This window comes from Cyprinus carpio, chromosome B7 (assembly GCF_018340385.1).
Source record: "Cyprinus carpio isolate SPL01 chromosome B7, ASM1834038v1, whole genome shotgun sequence".
NCBI lineage: Eukaryota > Metazoa > Chordata > Actinopteri > Cypriniformes > Cyprinidae > Cyprinus > Cyprinus carpio.
The window spans coordinates 27,260,104-27,275,851 of NC_056603.1; positions in this window are offsets into that span (position 1 = coordinate 27,260,104).

Below are 15,748 nucleotides of genomic sequence, written 5' to 3' on the forward strand. Positions count from 1 at the left end.
TATCCGTATGTTCGTGTTCTAGCAAAACAACGGAGGTGGCAGCTAACTGCACCTCTGCTCTTGGGTGTCGGCTTCAATTAATTTCCTTACAATCTATGAAGTTATTTTGAACATTTCTGTAGTAATAACATCTCCAATACAGGAGGGGAAAAAAACCACATCTGCTTTTTGCAGTGATACAGTACCAGGACTGATTAAAGGATCCTGTCTGTGATATCCGCACTCTTTTACGCTCTCCCTGTTTTGTTTAAGATTGAAATCCCCACAAGACAGCTAGAGACTGACGGTTCTTCAGCAAAGTTCACACTGTGTGTGCCGTGAAATGCACTGAGCCCACCCAAAACTGTCAAAACGACAAACAGTACATCTCCCCTGCAAGCAGAGCCCTGATATCGCAGCCCATGTCATTGCAAATGGACGACATCTTCTGTGCATGCCTGATAAGGGCACTCACCTCACGGTGACCTGATTCGATGTACACACGCACACGCTCGCAAATATACGCTCGAACGTGAGCGTATACAAACACAAGCGCACATCTCATGCAGATACGCAGAGAGACACACAACGAATCTCTCGTTCTGTCTCTCTTCCCCATCTTGTTGCCTAGACGTGCATGTCTCTGGCAGATGTACAATGTCACAGGCAGGGGGAAGAAAAAAAAAAGTTGTGTTCCCAGGCAAAAGCGGGCCTGCCAATCACATTTCACCATGTCCAACCTTGTGACAAATCCTGTCATTCAAACCTGGCATCACAGACCTGTCCATATGGTTACCTGTCTCCTGTCACTCTGTCAATCTCAGCCTACAGAGCTAAAGCATGTGTCGGACAAGAGCGTGGACGCAAACCCCATGAGTCAGAGAAACTCTTCACCAAGCTAAAGGCTTCCAGTCCTGCAAATGAGTTGACTGACAGCTCATGATTGTCCTTCCTCAGCAGTGACACGTTGGAGTACTCCTAAACTACCATTGCCTCGTCTTCATCGGGCTTCGCCTTTTCTCATCTTCACTCATTCGTCTACCCCCCACTCGCTTACTCTCGTGCTTTTTTCCCCTGCATGCGTGTGTCAAGACGTCAATTTCGGCACGACAGGATGTGACAAGGCCCGTTGCCCAGGGGGACGGCTAGGAATAGAGGGCTGTGCAAATTGATTTTGATTTCATTCCAAATCATTCAAAGAGTTTAGTTCTAATGGGAGCTGATCAGAGCGCAGTTCGGAGCACGGCACCGGGTCTGGAGATTAGTTCTGTCATTCGGGCGATCAGGGACTGTCGGGTCCACTCCCTCGCTGGAAGACGGCGAGGGCCACATCACATCGTCAGCCAAGCTCCATCTAAAGCCTACGGTTTACATAAGAGACACGAGCGATACCCTCTACCTCACACGAGAGGTGCAGAGATCCACCCACTGGCGTCCAGAGCTGTCACGAGCATATGCTAATTCGACAAGATTGAGGAAAAGAGCCACTGCTACAAGCACTGTATGCAAACAGGCTTCTGGGACTGGAGAAAAAGACAGAAGTCTCGCTATGGATGGAAAACGAGTGGAAGCTTAGGAAGACTTGAAGGTTTTGTGGCTCTTGACTGCAATTTGCGCTTCATGCTCTGCAATCGTGTGATTTTTCAAATGTCACATATTTAGAACAAGACCTTCAGCTATCTTAGTGTGGAGTAGACTGCCAGTTATGCATCATTTCTCAACATTCATACATTTCTCCCATATGTAGCACTTTTTCCTAGCAACTAGCATGGGGAATATATATTGTGAATGTCTAGACCAGCTTATAACCAGGCTTGTGTTCAATTCAGAATTGAAAAATCTGTTATTTTTCAGTTCACGAGTTGGAAACCGAATTATATACTGGTTGCATCAGAGGAGTGACTCGAAGAATTTATAACCTTCAAACAAGCATTTTTGTTTTTATGGTTTTTGGAAGGCTGTCAAGCCAACATTTAAAGATTGTCTAGACAAATTTTCAGTAACATGAATTTGAATTCATTTTAATTTTACTTCTTTATATTTAATTTGAATGGCAGTTCTACATCATGTTTGCTACCAAAATTTTAATTCAGCTGGAAATTAAAAGATTATTAATTCAGTTCTGAATTGGGCAAAACCCTGCTTAGAGCATCATGAATATCAATGCAGTAATTGTTGCTGGTTAAGCTAGTCAAGAAGCCTTGTTGGAACACCATCCTTTGGGGACCAGCACCCAAAAATATTGACATCTTTGCAATTATCAAAGATCACCTTGTTCAGTTCCTTTCCTTGGTCAATTCCAGTCTAGGTGAGAGTCACAAAAAACTGGGGTCTGGACCTCCTGTTTTGTGGTGGGTATGAAACAAGATGCAGACGGCTGCACAATTGTTACTCCATGTACAAGGACATGCTAATTTGCAAGCAGTTGATGGGCCAGAACTTTCTGAGCCGATCAAATGTGACAGCATCAAAGAGTGAACTAAAGCAGACAAACTTTACAGCCTCTCCATCAGATATGAAATCCCAAGAGAGGGCGTAAAGGAAGACTAAAGAGAGAGAGAGCAAGCAATAAAAGAGCTTGAGGGTTATTGTGGGATAGACTACCTAATTTGCACATACAGATAGACCCACAAAGACACATGGTATATTTAACAAAAGCCACAGGTTTATGAACACTGCGAATGTGCATATACAGTATATATATATATATATATATATATATATATATATATATATATATATATATATATATATATATACACTGTATATGTGTAAGTTATGGACTGTATTTAAACACTACTTCGCCACAATCAGTCATCTGGTCTCGTCTGTATCCAGTGAGTAAAGGACTCACCTGCTATACTTACCTGCTGTTACTCCTTCTTCTTGAGCTTCCTCAGACTTTTACCATGCAGTTTGAAGATCTTACCTTACTCCATTGTTTACATTCCTGTTTAGTTCTTGCCTCTGAAGTTCGTCAAAAAACGCTCAGTGCTGATCCTATCCTCTGTGCCTCTCGCTCATACTGTGTGATAGTAACATCTAAAATTGTATAAAACTAAATACATATTGAAGGTTGAATAATCCATCCTAGTCACTAGAAAGCTTCCATCTTAAGATGTGCCAGTGGGATCAACCTCAATCAACAGCATCTCATCAGCCCAAGCTGGACTTATTAAAAACTTTCATCAGTGTGACAGAGGGGCATCGCTCCCAGATAGGGTGTGAGCGTCCGTGTGGAATGACAGCGGGGCGAGATGCCAGTCTTCTTAGGGGGCATGACTGTGCCAGAACCCTGGAGCCTGTGCCCTTATACCAAGGACAGGTGTGGTGGAACACTTGATTCAGACAAATTTGATCGAATTTATACATTTGTTTTCTTTTGTGCAACCAGTTGCATTGTCTTTTTTTAGGAATGTCTTAATTTTAATAGTGAGATAATGAACAAACTAATAAATAAATATTTATAAAAGATGTAATAAATGTATTTTATATTTTTATGTATTTATAATATTCATTGTACTTATCAATATATGATAAAATATACACAAACTGTTCGAAGAGCATGCATTTTCATTCTAAGCAAACATGACAATCAGTAACATTCAAAAATTCAGTAAGTTTTGCCTTATGTTCATTATGCAAAAATGCAGTCAAAAACAGCAATTTTGGGAAATATTTTTTCTATTTTAGTCTATTTTAAAAATGTAATTTATCTTTGTGTTGGCAAAGCTGCATTTTGAGCAGCCATTACTCCAGTCTTCAGTGTCACATGAACTTATTATTATTAGTTAAAAAATGGGTGTTGCTTAATGAAGTGTGAACAGAAAGTTTTAAGAACAGCATTTATTTGTAAAGTATTTTTTGTAACTTTTTAATGAATCCTTGCTGAATAAAAGTTTTTCTTTCCAAAATATTTTTAAAAATCTTCTTAATTTCAAACTTTTGAGCAGTAGTGTATATTTGCCTATATTAGACACTACTTGACTTTTAGTTCATTATTCTTAGATATCACACACACATTAACATGAGAGCTCCATTCAGATGGAAGGTGCAAGTTCACCTGCTAGCATATCTTGTTAAGGCTGTTTTTTATTCTGTGTGAGATCAGAGGCCAGATCCCCATGAGGTCAGCACTTTCTCTCTTCCCCCAGCGTCTCACCACTGCTTTAAGGTGCCTACTCATGCCACGAAGAGACAAGATCTAATAGATTGATACACAGGTTTTGACATGCTATTTGAGCGTGCAGCCGCCCTGTAATTGGCCACGTCATCATGCATTAAATTAACGATATATAGAGAAGTGCCCAGAGACGAGTGTCTTTGGCCGATCCATCAGCCGTCAGGACAAACTACATCTGACGGCTCTCTCCGTGGGGCTAAGAGCAGCGAGACAGGGAGGGAGAGAGAGGAGCAGGAAGGAAGGATTTCAGCAGCAGGCCTTTTTATAGTATTGCTCTTGCTGATGAGGATGTGAGATTGTGTGAGAAGGTTTTTATTTTAAAAAAGTCTTTTCAGGTTGACCTCTCAAACGTTCATCCAGATGATAATCACATGTAGCTCAATGTACTTTCTTTTTATTTGAAGTGTAACACACTACAAGTTATGTTATCTTACTTTTTTTAAGTAACTATTAAAGTAACACATTCCTTTTAATTTAGAAGGAAATATCTGAGTTACTTTTTCAAATAAGTAACCAGTTAACTTTGTTTTCCTTATCTTGACTGACAGCTCTCGTGTTGTCATGTTGAGAGAAATCGTGAGTGCGGAGGCGTTGTGTGCGCTGTGTGAACTAAATATGAACATTTACTCATCTCACCTGCACAAAAACAGATTCAGTATTCCTCAAAATGAATAAAAACAGTCAAATGCAAACTTAGAATATTATACACACCTGCAATAATTAAATATTCTAAGACAAATATAATTTATGCATTTAATCCCATTTTATTAACCAATGTCTCTACTGACCTTTGATGATCCAATTCAACCATGCTAAGCAAAAATGACACAAAATTATTATTATTATTATTATTTTTTTTTTTTTTTGCTGAATAGTGTTGAATTTTCTTTTCCTGCATATTCTTCATGCAGTTTGTTTGAGCTGCACCCTCTACTGTACTCTACATTTACAGTACTCCACCCTGAGGCATATTTATTTCGCTTTTGGTGAGAAAGGGCTTTTAAATTTGTAAAATTTATTTGTGACTAGAGAAAATTACCCTATGGCAAAACTTTATGATAATATTTTATATAAAATGTACCTTATTAAAGGTGTGGTATGTATTTTTTCCAAAAACTTTAGAAAATTTAGTTGGGCCGAGTCCCAAAACAAACTTGTATCCAATCAGCAGTAAGGGGCGTGTCTACTCATGATGGGGACGAGAGAGAGAGTGCTCAGTGCACAGGACGGACATTAGCCAAACCGAGCGATGACAGAAAGAGATGGATAAAAAACAAAAGAGTGGATAAAAAACAAAAGAGGAAAACATCTGCGGAACAAAAGGATGCCTACGATAAAGCAAGAAGTAGTACTTGTGTAAATATCAGATCAGCTTTCTAGCGCAATAGAGAACTCGAGGAGCGGGAAGGCCTGTGATCGGATGCCGAGGTTACTTTGTTTCTTCTCGATAAGTGAGTAACATTGGTTTGCTTTGTTTCACAGAACTAATATATGCTGTTAAAACACATATTCACGTTAAAACACACAGTACTACCAAAACACATTCGACCGGTATTACCATATAACACACATTGCTTTCACTTATTGATGAAATATATACCTCGGCCGGCTGGCATAGCAGATTCCACCATAATTGTTGCCTGGGTTGTGTACATATGTGTGGGGTGGAGCTATCAAAATAGGGGCGAGACCCTTTTTGGGGTAGGGGCGTGTTTTTTTTTTGGTGATTTGAAATATCAACATTGGCTACCAGAAATCACTTACCCCACCTTTAAACCTTATGTAAAACTAACGAATTTTACATTACATAATGATCAATAAAGCTACTCCAGCTTAAAATGCAGAGATATTTTATAAGTAGACCCTATAAGTATGTCATTGTAGGTTGTTTCTTATGAAAAAATGTCAACACTTACTATCAAAACATCGGTCAATGGCGTGTGTTTGGAGGCGGGCCTATTTAATTATATGACCAATTACTTTTCATTTTTGAGTGAACTTATCCTTTAATGACTTTCATAATTCATCACTGTCCTTTCTTTGAGAGGTAATTTCTGTTGATTGTGTATTGATTCTATTGATTATGTTATTGATATTGCAATAAAACTGCAGTTTTCCCATTGTTGTTTTTTTTTACTGGATTGACTCAACAGTGTAACCCTGTAAGCATCTCACTCCCTTCTAACAGCTTTTATATACATCAGCCCTTTTCTCTTATTTCCTGGAGAACCTCACTTTCCATGTATGGTGCTTAATACAGCAACCATACAATGATTAGCTGATTGGGTCCTGCTGTTAAACTAAAAAGAACAAAGGGTGAGATGGAAAATATGACATCCGTTTTTATGAAGATCTGGATTCAGCCCAGTCTGGAGAACAATTATTCTGTTGGATATATTCACGTAGTGCACAAATGATTAAAAAGTATCACCTCATGCTGCTTAAGGGTGCGAGCAAGATGGAGGTGTATAATATGGAAACACTGACAGAAGCCATTTTGATCTTTAAATTCCCTTAAACAAGAAGATTGACCTTTACTTAGAAGTTATATAAAGGTGCAATTTAAGCAGACTCTCTGGAGTTCAGATTTATTAACATGAAATCTGAAGTGGAGCATACTTTATTGCCCCATGCTCTGCCGCAGGACTTTCGGGTGCCTTTGCCATTTCAAGCTCTTGATATTACCATATTATTATTTCATTATTTCTTTATACTGATCCCTAAACTCAAACGCGGCCATAAGTGCCGACGACGTCAGTTTAAAAGGGAAAAGTACTCGCGATATATATTGAAATGCAATCATCGCAGTGACTCATATCTACAGGTTCTCACCCATGGGTTTTCTTTGGCTGAGGGTATCGCTTGCAAATGCTCACTCACCTCAGCCTCTCACACCCTCCCACTTTCTCTCTCACACACACTCCCCACCCTTTGTATTCACACAACACCGTTATAGATAGTCAAAGGGCCCAGGTTTATTTTCCTTTGCACGGGGGATGTAAGCATTGAAAACACAAGCTGTGTTTGAGGGAGGAAGTTGGCGAGACAACAGAGGATGCTTTATGCCGCCGACACAATGGGGAGAGGATCACAATGGCATCCTGCCGAGCCAGTGGCACACAACGTGGGATTACAGCAAGTGGGACTTAAAGCACTGCAGATGGGGAGGGGGGATCCACTGCAATCAGATGCATCACAAACAGAGCTCAAGAGATGCTTGCTTCGCTCCTAGTGGTGACCCAAATGTTTAAGCTGAATAAAGCTTTGAGGGAAGTGTGCCGTGTTGTATAAATACCGTACATGGCACTTGTTCTTTCCTCCCACCTCGTGATTGAACCAAAGTGTGCACTGGAGATCAGTGAGACACATCCAAACAAACACCATATCTCATAGTCAGCAGTGAAGTGGTTGCCACCTTCAATTACAGAGCATCAAAACAGGCAGTCGTGCAGTCTCTTTTTTCCCACTTCTTCTTGATACCTGCTCAGACTCCAGTCGTTAACATGCTCAACCTGGCACTTCCCGCTCATGACTTATCGCCATCCCCCTTGTTGACTTCACGTCCACATTTTAGCCCTTTGCGTGCGTCACTGTCCTACATTATGTACCTCCAGGTGTCCTTACAGAGGGCTATCTGCAGCCATCTCAGCAGGGGTGCCGAGGGGCTCTGTCACGGGCCCTGCTGTCAGGCCTGGCCCCTGTGACAGGGAGCAGTGTGGCTGCTAATAAGGGTATTCATCACGACGGCCAGGAGACGTGACAAGAGGGCCTGCGCCACTCGATTGTCCCTCAAATATGAACTTATCATTTAATTACTCTCCTGTGCCTCTTGATTGCCTTGTCAAGATGCAGGTTAGTTAAGAGAAGAGATCTCTTCTCGCTGCCCCGGCCCCGGCCCTTGCCGTGACAACTGTTCATCTCATCAAAACATCAGCTGCCCATGAGATCCTCGAAAATGAGATTCAATTTCATCCGCACTGACGCCGACAGGTTTTTTTTTTTCTTCTTTTTTTCTTTTTTTCTCCCCCCTTGCTCAGGGTTGGAGTCATGAAGTGGGAAGATCCATAAGTGAGAGAGCATTTGATTGCTACACGGTTAGCAGAATAAACAGGGGAGAGAGAACTGTGAATCTTTTTTTGGATCTTGGTGAGATGAAAGAAGTAGTGAACATTGATTTTACTCAATCATTTACTCACACTTGTGTTGTTCCAAATATTTATTCATTTTGTAGAATAAAAATAAATTAAAATAAAATTTAAAAAAATGGACAACTCACATGCACTATATTTAAAGTGTTCGGAAGCCATATGAGAGCTTTATGTAAACCAAAAGTTATTATTCTCTGAAGAACTTGCCCATTTGAATCGTTGAGTCACTTCAGAACTGTCAGTCCAACTTGTGGACAAATCATTTAGAATGTCTGTGAACTTGATCAATTAATTATTAAAAAAATATAAACATATATATTGTTAAAATGATTCATTTATGCTACTTCTCTTATTAACTATCAAAGGTGTTTTTTAAATAAATAAAGACTAAATTTGCAACTTTTTCCTTGCATAAAGCTGTGGAATATAGTACATGATTTATATGGACCACTTCTATATGAAGCCCCAGTCTTCTTTTACTTAAATTAAATCTAAAAAAGTAGCCAGGTATTTCTTCAAAAATGCATCTTCATGTGTTACTTGGAAGTCATACAGGTTAGAAATGACATACGGTTGAATAAATGGAAGATAATTGCAAAATAAATAAATAAAATACAGAGAAGAATTGAAGAGTTCCAATGAAAAAGCCTCTAAAAGCCATCTTGGTCAAAAATGAGATAATGATACTCTTCAATTAATAATTATAAGGAATGTTATCAAACTTGCCTGTAACCATACAATAAGAATTCAAACATTCTATTTGTAGTTTTTTTGTTTTGTTTTGTGTAGCATATCGTAGAGTGTGTATAATGAATGTTTATACTTTCATGCTGAAATAAACTGAAAATAACAACGTATTATGCACATAAGTGCACTAAATGCAGAAAAATGGCACTGTGAAGTCATGAAAGTCAAGAGACTCTTACGCTTCTGACATACTCTTTTCTAACTGTGCCATTTTTGGCTGGCAAGTCGTGCAATTCCACAACTCCAATTCTGTTCAACACTCATGTAATAAAATCACTCTCAGTATTAAGAGGGATCTTGGCATTTCTTTTTTTATTTCTGTGCAACAGTTTACAGCCCTCTAGGGGAAACAGAGCCCAACCTATAAAAGTTCCAGCCTGGCATGAACTGACGCCTTTCAAATGAAGACGTATGTCATGGAGTCAGAATGAGAGAGAGCTAAAGATCGAGAGATGGAGAAAAGCCGAAGTGAGGGAGGGACAACTTTTTAGTGTGTGCCGTAGATACCCTTTTAAACAAAAAGACTAATAAATTCCACCTTTCTGATGTGATACAAATGAAATTGTGAGCATGAAATTTTGGCCATTTATTTCCCAGATGACTGGAATGAATGCAGGGTAGTTAAAGTTTAATATCCTATTATGTGTCTGTTTTACTCTCACTGTCTGTCAGAAAGGTTACTTCCAGCTGAGTATCGGCTCTTATAGATGCAGACTAGCAATTGGGGACAAAAATCTTAGACCATGTTCTCATGAACTCTTCAACAATTCCTGTTTACATATTTAAATTAATTTAAATATATTTTAAGTGAAACATTGCTGATCTGTGTATTAATGCAATTTTCCATGTATATACGCAACCGCAATATGGAGCGCAAACAATCCAAAAATCCAGTCCCATCAGTCACAACACAAAGAGACTGAATATAACTGATCACTTACCTCACACCTGTGACAACTCTTCTGGCATCCCTCCACTACCGCAAATCCACCTTTATTTCAATGAACTTCTCACTCAACATTATTAATTAAATAGCATAGAGGGGAATTTAGAGCTCGGGTTCCATCTTTATGTTTGGGTTATTCTCAGTTGTAAATAACTTTGGATGAAATTGTCTACTAAATTAATAAATGTAAAAGTAAACAACTTGTTTTCACATAAATCTACGGTTCCTCGTCCCCTCATTTCATACACAAGAGGATGTATAAACTTATGTTCATTTTCAACACAGTTTAGAACAATACTTATGGACATAAAACTTTTTACAACCAGAAAGGTTCCAAATAGTGTCTAATCTTCTTGGTCTCTTAAATACAGTTGGATTACCTTAAATTGCTGATATGTCTTACAATTTATTCTTTATAATTAAAGTTGTTGCCAAGTAACATGAATTTTCTACTTTTTTTTTTCTCCAGTCATAAGTGGCCAGTTGACCTTGCACTGTAGTTTATTGATGCTCTTGTTATAGGAACACAACAATTACGCTTTTGGCAGATGCTTTTATCCAAACTGATAAGACAATTTATTGCAACCGGGTCCCATTTTTTCATTGTGTCTGTTCTCTGGGAATCAAACCGATACCGATATTGAGCTACTGGAACAGTGAAACAATATTGACTCGTGATACCTAGAGTGATCATGCATCCTCTTTTTCCAAGAAATGTCCTGGCCTAAAATACCCAGTTTTTGGATTTGTTTTCTTGTTTTGATTCTTGCTGAAGATAATGATCTGAAAGTAGTTTGACCAATATCATGCATAGCAATGCAAATACACATACATATTAGGTGTGTTGGACTGTGCAGATCGATCAGTTTATTAGCGATTCAAAACCATAAAGAGCCATCTGCTCTCTATAGCTCTCATGGCACTTTGATGTCATACGCCGATCGGATCTGCGTAGTGTTGCTTCAAGTTGAACACACCTAATATGTACATGTATTTGAATCACTTTGATCATTCTCTGTAGATCCCACCATCTCACTTGCCACGATTGGCTGATTATGTATAATGCCTGCATGTTATTGGTCAAATTACTTTTCGATCATTCCCTTCAGCAAGTATGAAAACAAGAGAACAAAGCCCAAACCTGGATATTTTAGGCATTTAGAAATCTTGGCCAGGACGAGTCTGGGAAAAAGAGGACGTATGGTCACCCTAGTGATACCATAGCACTTGGCTCAGTGTTGTACAGCCCTGAACTGCATTCATAGTATGGTAGACAACACCAAAATATCAAAGTAAAAAGACTGCAGATGTCAAATCAAGAACACCAAGATGAGCTCACTATTTCGAATGTGCATTCACCACCTTCAAGAGATCAAGGATATAAATGCCCAGCATGCTTTGTTGATATTGCTGGAATAACATGATAATGGCTGAAATGTGCCCACCCTCCAGACGCTATATGAGGTTTTTAAAGGCCTCACGGCTCTGTGTAAGGCATTTGACGCACTTTCCTTTAAAAGTGCTCTCTGTAACGATGCTGAAACCCATCTTCTCACAGCTCAAATTTTATCGCTCACAATAAATCCCAAGAATGGCAGAAAGGTGCTGCTTAAAGTGAGGTGCGTGGAACTTTCAGATGAATTGTGGCAGTCAGAATGCTGACTTTGACAAGCATATCAGCACGTCTCCCCTGGATCCCGCATCAGAGGCGCAGTTGAAAAACATACCGAGATCTACCTGGCCCGTCTCCTCCCCGGGACAGAGATAGCGAGGACGATGGGCTGAAATCACACCGCACTTCCCCCATCTGTGCCGAATCCTGCAGTGACAAGCATGAAAACCTGCGTAATCAAAGCGTAATTGATTATACTAATTGCCAGGGCATAATTGGATCCGACTCAATTAAAAAGCCTGAGTAATTGAAATGAATTACAAATGACGCATTTATTACCATCGGAATAAAAAAAAAAAAAAAAAATCAAGCAGGCACAAGAGAGGGAGAGAGAGAGAGAGAGAAAGCGAAAAGCTTGCAGGGTTGGGCTTTGTCTGCAGAGCTTGGGGTCCTGATGCACCTGCAATGCTAAATCATCAGCGCCTCACTAGATAGCGCCGGGCCGGGAATGCTTTGTGCTGTTTTTGCAATTCCTCAATGCGGATTTATATCTTTTGCTTCAGGAAAGGTTGTAATATTTCACGGCACACGGCACAGAGTGCGACTCAGTACTGTGCGGGCGTTCAGAATGAGTGCTGGAGGGGGACGAGGGGGAGGGTTGAAATACAGTATCAGCATATATTGTAATTTTATTTTGATAAGGCCACGCTTAAAAGCCGAGGAGGCTCCCATGCGCACGGAGGGCAAGTGGGTTTATTTATTTTACATATACACAAAGCCTGCGGACGCATCCTCAGCCGTCATTAGCAATCCCTCTACGACAGGGGATATCGGCAAATGAGAACAGGTGTGCCCCTCCCCCTCGCGAACCACCATTCAACAGTGGACTTGATAACGTAAAACACTTCCTGAGATGCAGCATGTGTGTAGTCGGCGTCTCCGAGCGCCTGAGTGTGTATGTGCACATGAGTGTGCTTTTTTATTCTCCAGCCCTGTCAGAATTTCCTTTCAAACTCGTCTGATCGGGTCGAGTCTCATCACGCTGTCACCCCAGCTCGCTTTTCATTAGTCTGCCTTCCTCACTCTCTCTCTTAGCCTCCCTCCCGTTCTCTATCTGTCTCTATTCGCCTAGCCAAGCAGAAGAACTCAAACACATGCGCAAATTAAATCGACATCCAAACTCTCTCATATACAAAGCAATTTAAATGATATTCATTAGAGCGATGACAAGTCCTGATGAGGCTTCCAGGAGGAGAGCACTCCTTCAGTGCTTTTGCCGACTCCGTTTCATGCTCACAGATGCATGATGCCCGTCGCCATACCATCACTTAAAATACAGAGAGAAGTGAAAGAGAGAAACGAAAGAAAACACATATCCCACAACACCTAGGGCTTGTCTTGAAACGGCTCCCCCCTTCATCCCATTCTTTCTCTTGAACACAAGCACAAATTCACTTCCCTAGACCCCTTTCTGGGTGGCTGTTTGGCTTTTGAGCCCTGTCCAAAAATCTGACCTTTCTGCTGAAAGATTAAACTTCACTCATTTTTCACCAAAAAACACTGGAAAGGGACGATTTTGGCTATTTTTGTCTCTTTTTTCTGTCATTACTCTATTTATGTCCATGGCAATTAAGTGCTGTCAGCTGCTCTTAATGTATTAAAAAGCCCAGCTCTTTCTCTCTCTCTCTCTCTCTCTTTTTATTTTACCCTTCATCCGGACGAGAGCCAATTAATTTGGGCTTTTCTCTCGGCCCCTAATTAACCCCTTCAGGACTGAGATGATGGCTAATGCTACTGATTGAGGCCAAGCCTGAAATTACCCAGAATTACCCGATTGCTGTGAGCGAGAAGGGAGATTACCGCACGCCCATTGTTCACAGGGCTGCCATTCATTAGCTCGCTTACCCATAATTCATTAGGACGGAAAGGAACAAAATGGAGTCGATAACGTAGCGAGCGTATTACATACATTTCTCTTACTTGCTCCTGGCCTCCTTTCCTATCCTCTCTCTTTGTCTGACTCAAAGCTTTGGCAGACATGAGAGCCTGATGTTGTAATCAATATATTTGAGCAGACGTGAGTCTGGACATGCGTGTTAATTAAGCAGCTTGTGGGTGGAAATAATTTGAGTGTGATAATGAGTTTTGAGAGGGGACTCGAACAAGATAACTGTCTTTGGAGTCCAGCCACTGACATGTGGTGCTGTCTAACAAACCCCGCCCGCAATTGTCAGCCCACGCTGACAGACAGGTAGCAATCAACCAATCACAAATGAGATTCATGTTAACTTGTTCTCAGCTTTTGTGTGGGGATTTAGTTGTGCACCTGTTAGCTAACTCAGAGTGTGCATATGATCAAGTCAAATGTCATCCTTTGTTAAAATTAACACCTGGACGGTGCAAGTTTCACGTTTATAGTCCCCATAAGTTTCCGAGTAAAATATAGAGATTATTCATATATAATTTAATTAAAATTATTAATAAATAAATACATACAATGAAATACTTTCATGAGAAATTTTAATACAGTTCACTATATTATGCTATTGCAACACATTGTATTACGATCGTGTCATTGTATTCACTAATAAACAACTATTTCATTAAGCATATATATAAATATAAAATAATATACATAAATACAACTCAACGTATATTCATGCATATTCATGCATTGTGTTTTGCTCAAACTAGTGGCAAGAAGATAATGATGAGAGGAAAAACAGCCTTGGGCTGATCACCACCCTTGCCATTTCACAAAATAAGATATTCGCTATAGTTTGGTCATGCTGACCTCTTAATTCTGTTATTCTGTTAGAGTTGGGGTAAAATTGAATTTGTGTGTGTGTTTATGGAGCAGTGTGAGGGGTGTTCAGGTTAAATGGTGCTTAGCACTTTCCCTTATCACCCCGCTTTAGAAGATTCACCTCTGACCTTTCTGAGAGGTCTTCTTCAGTCTGAGCCTTAGGGCAACCAACCCTTCGACATCAGCAAGCCAAACAGACACAATCAGTACACATCACTTCTCTGACTGCCCTCGAGCGACACTCGCAGAGGGATCCTTTCCTTTCCTTTCCTTTCCTTTCCTTTCCTTTCCTTACCTTTCCTTTCCTTACCAAACCAAACCAAACCAAACCGTTTATTTTATATATATATATATAAAAGGTTATGCATGAAGTCAACATCTGTAGCCTTTCTTTTCAGAACTGAAACAAACCAAACCAAACCAAACCAAATAACACTGGATTCATCTATTTAAAGATGAACGTAATGGAGGAACATTTGAAGATAAATGAACAAATGATATGAAATGTCAGATGTCAAATAACTGTTACAGTGTGAATAATAAAAAAAAAAAAATGAAAGATGAAAGCCATGCATTGGTGTTGACAGGCTTAGAGGAAACTAATGCTTCTGCACACATAAAGTGGCCATCATCCAACAACCATGTGGCACTAATTGAAACGGTATGGTGAATGCAGGGTAGGCAAGAAGACTGGTTAGCACAATTGTCATACTTTGTATCCTTGTTTTTCATTATCTCACTTTTTATTCAGCTAGACATATTAAACAAAGAAAATGTAAAATTGTTAATTGATTTAGGACTATTTACTGGGGAAAAGCTGAGCGGCAGAGGTTGTGCATAAATTCAGCTTCTGTAGCCTGCCATTGACCCCATGCTCAGGTCAAAGGGCAGAGGTAAGTGACAGGACAAGAGGACCATGTCAGGGCTGTGTTTATTTAACTCTTCAGCCAATGAAAGGGTAAAAAAGACTAACACATTAATGACAATGACACACATACAGATGCAAATTAGCCATTTGAATAAAGGATAGATAGATAGATAGATAGATAGATAGATAGATAGATAGATAGATAGATAGATAGATAGATAGATAGATAGATAGATAGATAGATAGATTTTTTTAATGATTGTTCTTCTTATTTCTTTTATAATTTTGCCTTGAATTAATTTAATTTCATTCTAATTCTCTTAAGGGTATAATTTCATATGTATTATGTAAAATATGTGAAACTTTCTGATTCACACATTCAGCCAACTAACAGCTTTGTGGCATCTAATATCATGAACACTCTGTACTGAGCATGGCGACATTTAACATGCATAATTT